This window comes from Apium graveolens, chromosome 10, assembly GCF_009905375.1.
Source record: "Apium graveolens cultivar Ventura chromosome 10, ASM990537v1, whole genome shotgun sequence".
NCBI lineage: Eukaryota > Viridiplantae > Streptophyta > Magnoliopsida > Apiales > Apiaceae > Apium > Apium graveolens.
In genome coordinates, this window is record NC_133656.1 from 173,287,586 (window position 1) to 173,292,790 (window position 5,205).

Below are 5,205 nucleotides of genomic sequence, written 5' to 3' on the forward strand. Positions count from 1 at the left end.
TTCTCCTACAGAAGACCCCAACATGCACATCATGGATTTCATCGAGATCTGCGACACTTTCAAGTTTAATGGGGTGACTGAAGATGCTATCAAGCTGAGACTTTTCCCATTCTCGCTGAGGGATAAAGCAAAGTGTTGGTTACATTCTCTACCACCAGGGTCTATCACCAAATGGGAGGATCTTGCTCAAAAGTTTCTCACTAAATTCTTTCATGTGGCGAAGACTGCTGCAATCAGGAATGCTCTTACTCAGTTTGCACAGAAAACTAGAGAATCTCTGTGTGAGGCTTGGGATCGATATAAGGAGATGCTAAGGAAGTGCCCACACCATGGCATGCCTTATTGGATTATTATAAACTGCTTCTACAATGGTTTGGGCGCACAGTCTAGACCTATGCTCGATGCAGCATCTGGTGGAGCTTTATGGGCCAAAAACTATAATGAAACTTATGAGTTGATTGAGCTCATGACAACTAATGAATACCAGAATCCTACGTAAAGAATGTTGTAAGGCAAGGTAGCAGAAATTCTGGAAGTGGATACAGCTAACGCTATAGCTGCTCAACTTCAAGTTTTGACGATGAAAGTGGACTCTTTGGCTAATTATGGAGTTAATCAAATCAATAGTGTTTGTGAACTTTGTGTGGGGGCACATGAAACTGAGCAGTGTGCTATTTCTATCGAATCAGCTCAATTTGTGAGCAACTTTCAGAGATCACAGCAGCAAACTCCAGCCACTTATCATCCCAATAACCGAAATCATCCTAACTTCAGCTGGAGCAACAATCAGAATGCGGTGCAACAACCTTATCATCCATACAAAGCAAAGCAGTATAACCCTCCTGGTTTTCAACAACCGCAATATGCCCCTATGCAACAACTTCAACTTCAGTAGTTACCACAAGCTAATGAAAAATCTGAATTGGAGGAGTTGAGGCTCATGTGCAAGAGCCAAGCTGTTTCCATCAAGACCTTGGAGAATCAGATTGGGCAGATTGCTAATGTATTACTGAATCATCAACCTAACACGCTTACAAGCGATACTTAAGTGCTAGGCAAGAAGGAAGCTAAGGGGTATGTTAAGGCAATCACATTGAGGTATGGTAATGTTGCAAATCCTGAAAAAGCTAAGACTCCAGAATCTGAAGTTGAGGCTGAAGAAGAAGAAGTGCAGAAGGAAGCAGAAGTGGAACCAAGGAAGACTACTGTTAAGCACACTCCTCCTGAGGATAATACAGGGGAGAAACAGATCTGTCCTCCACCTCCTTTTCCTAAGAGGCTGTAGAAGAAAAAGCTGAATAAGCAGTTTGAGAAGTTTCTGGAGGTATTCAAGAAACTTCACATCAACATACCTTTCGCTGAAACTCTTGAACAAATGACTAGTTAGGCAAAGTTTATGAAAGGTATTCTCTCTAGGAAGGTGAAGCTTGATGACTTAGAGACCGTTGCTCTCACGAAGAAATGCAGTGTTGTGCTGCAACAGAAGTTGCCTCCGAAGCTTAAAAATCCTGGAAGCTTAACTATTCCTTGCATCATTGGAAAGGTGTCATTTGACAAATGCTTATGTGACTTGGGAGCTAGCATAAATCCGATGCCTTTATCAATCTCCAAAAATTTGGACTTGCCGGATCCAAAGCCCACTTATATGACTTTGCAGTTGGCCGATCGTTCTGTTACTTGTCTTTGAGGCATTGTTGAGGATGTTTTGGTCAAGGTGGATAAACTCATCTTTCCTGCTGATTTTATAATTCTTGATTTCGAGGAGGATAAGAAGATTTCCATAATCTTGGGAAGACCTTTCTTGGCGATTGGCTAACCTTGATTGATGTGCAGAAAGGTTAGCTCACCATGCAAGTGTTGGATCATGATGTCACTTTTAACGTATTCAATGCGATGAAGTTCTCTACGAAAATGAGGAGTGCTTAAAGGTGGAGTTGGTTGATTCTATGGTTACTTCAGAACTTGATCAATTGCTAAGGTCTGATGCCTTAGAAAAGGCCTTGTTGGGGAATTCCGATAGCGAAGTTGATGAAGGTGATGAGCAGTTACAATTTCTGAATGCTTCTCTCTGGAAGAGGAAGATGGATATGCTTTTTGAATCTCTGGGAATAGAGGAGCTGAACAAGGCTCCTAAGCGCCTCAAGCCATCTATTGAGGAAGCTCCAACTCTTGAGCTTAAGCCTTTACCTGAATATTTGAGGTATGCATTTTTAGGCGATGCATCTACTTTGCCTGTTATTATTGCATCTGACCTTTCAGGTAGTGATGAGGAAAAACTCTTGAAAATTTTGAGAGAATTCAAATCGGTAATTGGATGGACGATAGCAGATATCAAGGAAATCAGCCCTTCTTATTGTATGCATAAAATTATGCTAGAGGAAGGTAGTAAGCCTACTGTTGAGCAACAACGAAGGCTAAATCCTATCATGAAGAAAGTCATGAAGAAGAAATTCTTAAGTGGCTGGATGCAGGGATCATCTATCCCATTTCTGACAATTCTTGGGTGAGTCCAGTTCAGTGTGTACCAAAGAAAGGAGGTATCATAGTCGTTGCTAATGAGAAGAATGAGCTCATTCCTACTCGAATAGTCACGGGGTGGAGAGTTTGCATGGATTACAGGAAGCTGAAGAAGGCCACGAGAAAAGATCACTTCCTTTTGCTGTTTATTGATCAGATGTTTGACAGATTGGCTGGGCATGAGTACTACTGTCTTCTGGATGGCTATTCTGGCTATAATCAAATTTGTATTGCTCTAGAAGATCAGGAGAAGACTACTTTCACTTGTCCATTTGGTACTTTCGCCTTTAGAAGGGTTTCTTTTGGTTTACGTGAAGCAACAACCACATTTCAGAGATGCATGATGGCTATCTTCTCTGACGTGATTAGTCAGAATGTGGAGGTGTTCATGGATGATTTCTCTGTATTTGGAGATTTATTTGATGAGTGCTTGCAGAATCTAGGAGACGTTCTCAAGAGGTGTGTTGATACTAATCTTGTTCTCAATTGGGAGAAATGTCACTTTATGGTGCGATAGGGCATTATTCTTGGGCACAAGGTCTCTAGTAAGGGTCTTGAGGTGGACAAAGCCAAAGTGGGGGTCATCGAAAATCTCCCCCCACAAATTTCTGTTAAAGGAGTTTGCAGTTTTCTTGGTCATGCGGGCTTCTACAGGCGGTTCATCAAGGATTTCTCAAAAATTTCTAAACCTTTGTGCAATCTTCTGGAGAAGGATTTCCCGTTCAAGTTTGATGATGAGTGCTTGGCTGTTTTGAGTTCTTAAAGAAGAGTTTAATCACGACACCTGTCATAACTGCACCTAATTGGAGTGAACCTTTTGAGATGATGTGCGATGCAAATGACTATGCAGTTGGAGCAGTTCTTGGGCAGATAAAGAACAACATATTTTATGTGGTCTACTATGCTAGTAAGACCCTAAATGGTGCTCAACTAAATTATACTACTACGGAAAAAGAACTTTTGGCTATTGTCTACGGTTTTGAGAAATTTCGATCTTATCTGCTTGGGATGAAGGTAACAATTTTCACTGATCATGCTGCAATTCGATATCTCGTCTCGAAGAAGGACTCGAAGCCTAGATTGATCAGATGGGTTCTTTTGCTTCAGGAATTTGAGTTAGAGATCAAGGACAGAAAAGGTACTGAGAATCAAGTCGCTGATCATCTCTCTCATTTAGAGGATCCAAGTGCAACTTCACTGGATAACACATTTATTAAATGAGTCTTTTCCCGATGAGCAGCTGCTTGGAGTGCAATAGGAAGAACCGTGGTTTGCAGACATTGTGAACTACCTTGTGAGTAATATCATGCCTCCCGACTTGTCGTACGTTCAAAGGAAGAAGTTTGTGCATAAAGTGAAGTGGTATATGTGGGATGAGCCATTTCTTTTTCAACAAGAAGCTGACCAAATCATCAAGAGATGTATTCCTTACAGCGAAATAGGGGGGATCTTGCGAGATTGCTACTCAACGGCTTACGGAGGACATTATGGTGGAGAAAAGACAGCAGCTCATATTTTTCAAGCAGGTTTCTTTTGGACGACTTTATTTAAAGTTGCTCATTAGTTTGTACTGAAATGTGATCGATGTCAACGTGTGGGTAATATGTCCAAGAGGGATGAGATGCCTCTTAATGCGCTTCTCGAGGTTGAAGTCTTCGAAGTTTGGGGAATAGACTTCATGGGGTAATTTATCTCATCTTGTAACAATCATTATATCTTGTTGGCGGTCGATTATGTGTCGAAATGGGTAGAAGTCAAGGCGTTGCCAATAAACGATGTGAAGGTAGTGCTTAATTTTCTTCATAAGCAGATATTCACAAGATTTAGAACTCCGAGAGTCATAATCAGTGATGAGGGGTCAAATTTTTGCAATCGCAAGTTCACTGCTATGATGCAAAGTTATAATGTGAATCATTGCATTATTATGACTTATCATCCTCAGACGAATGGTCAAGCTGAGGTATTTAACAGAGAGATCAAGCGCATTTTAGAGAAAGTTATGTGTCCATCGAGAAAACATAGGTCTTTGAAGCTTGAAGAAGCAGTTTGGGCGTATAGAACAGCATACAAGACTCCATTGGGAATGTCGTCGTTTTCGTTGATTTATGGTAATGGGTGCCATTTACCGGTGGAGCTCGAGTATAAAGCGTATTGGACTTTGAAGAAGTTGAATCTTGATTTAGATGCAGCTGAAAAGAAGAGGATGCTTTAAATGAATGAACTCGACGAGTTTTGTGGCGCCCCAAAACCCGGGGTCAGGAGTCTCGGAAGCGACACCATCTAAACTCACACAACTCACACTACATTATGTAAACACTCACGCTTCACGACCCCACACTTATCACACACACACTTACAGGTTATTGTCTTGGAAACGAACCATCATTACTAGAGAAATTTTATTACAACCCAAATATAATTAGTCTTACCGGGGAGTGACCTTTAGGTAAGGTTAGTCCGTCGGTAAAATATACGTTTGTTATTTCTTATCTTACATAAACCATACTTATAAATAAGCTGAACTATAAAAAACTGAAAACTAATCCATCTTATTCTGACTACCTCTGGTACAACACCAAATAATCTACAGAACAGCTGGCCATTTCCTACCCGTTTCCTGGCTGTGGTTCTCATGGCAGGCATCTTGATTCACTGTTGTGTTGTGTCAATTTAAGAAAACAAGTGCGA

The 5,205-nt window shown here is 41.0% G+C and overlaps 1 non-coding gene across 1 annotated transcript; it reads right to left on the minus strand.

Moving 5' to 3' along the window:
• Positions 1–229: 229 nt before the first annotated feature.
• LOC141694660 (small nucleolar RNA R71) lies at positions 230–336 on the minus strand. The gene has a single exon (XR_012563948.1). It is a non-coding gene; the product is annotated as a small nucleolar RNA R71 (small nucleolar RNA).
• Between the last annotated feature and the right edge of the window lie 4,869 nt (positions 337–5,205).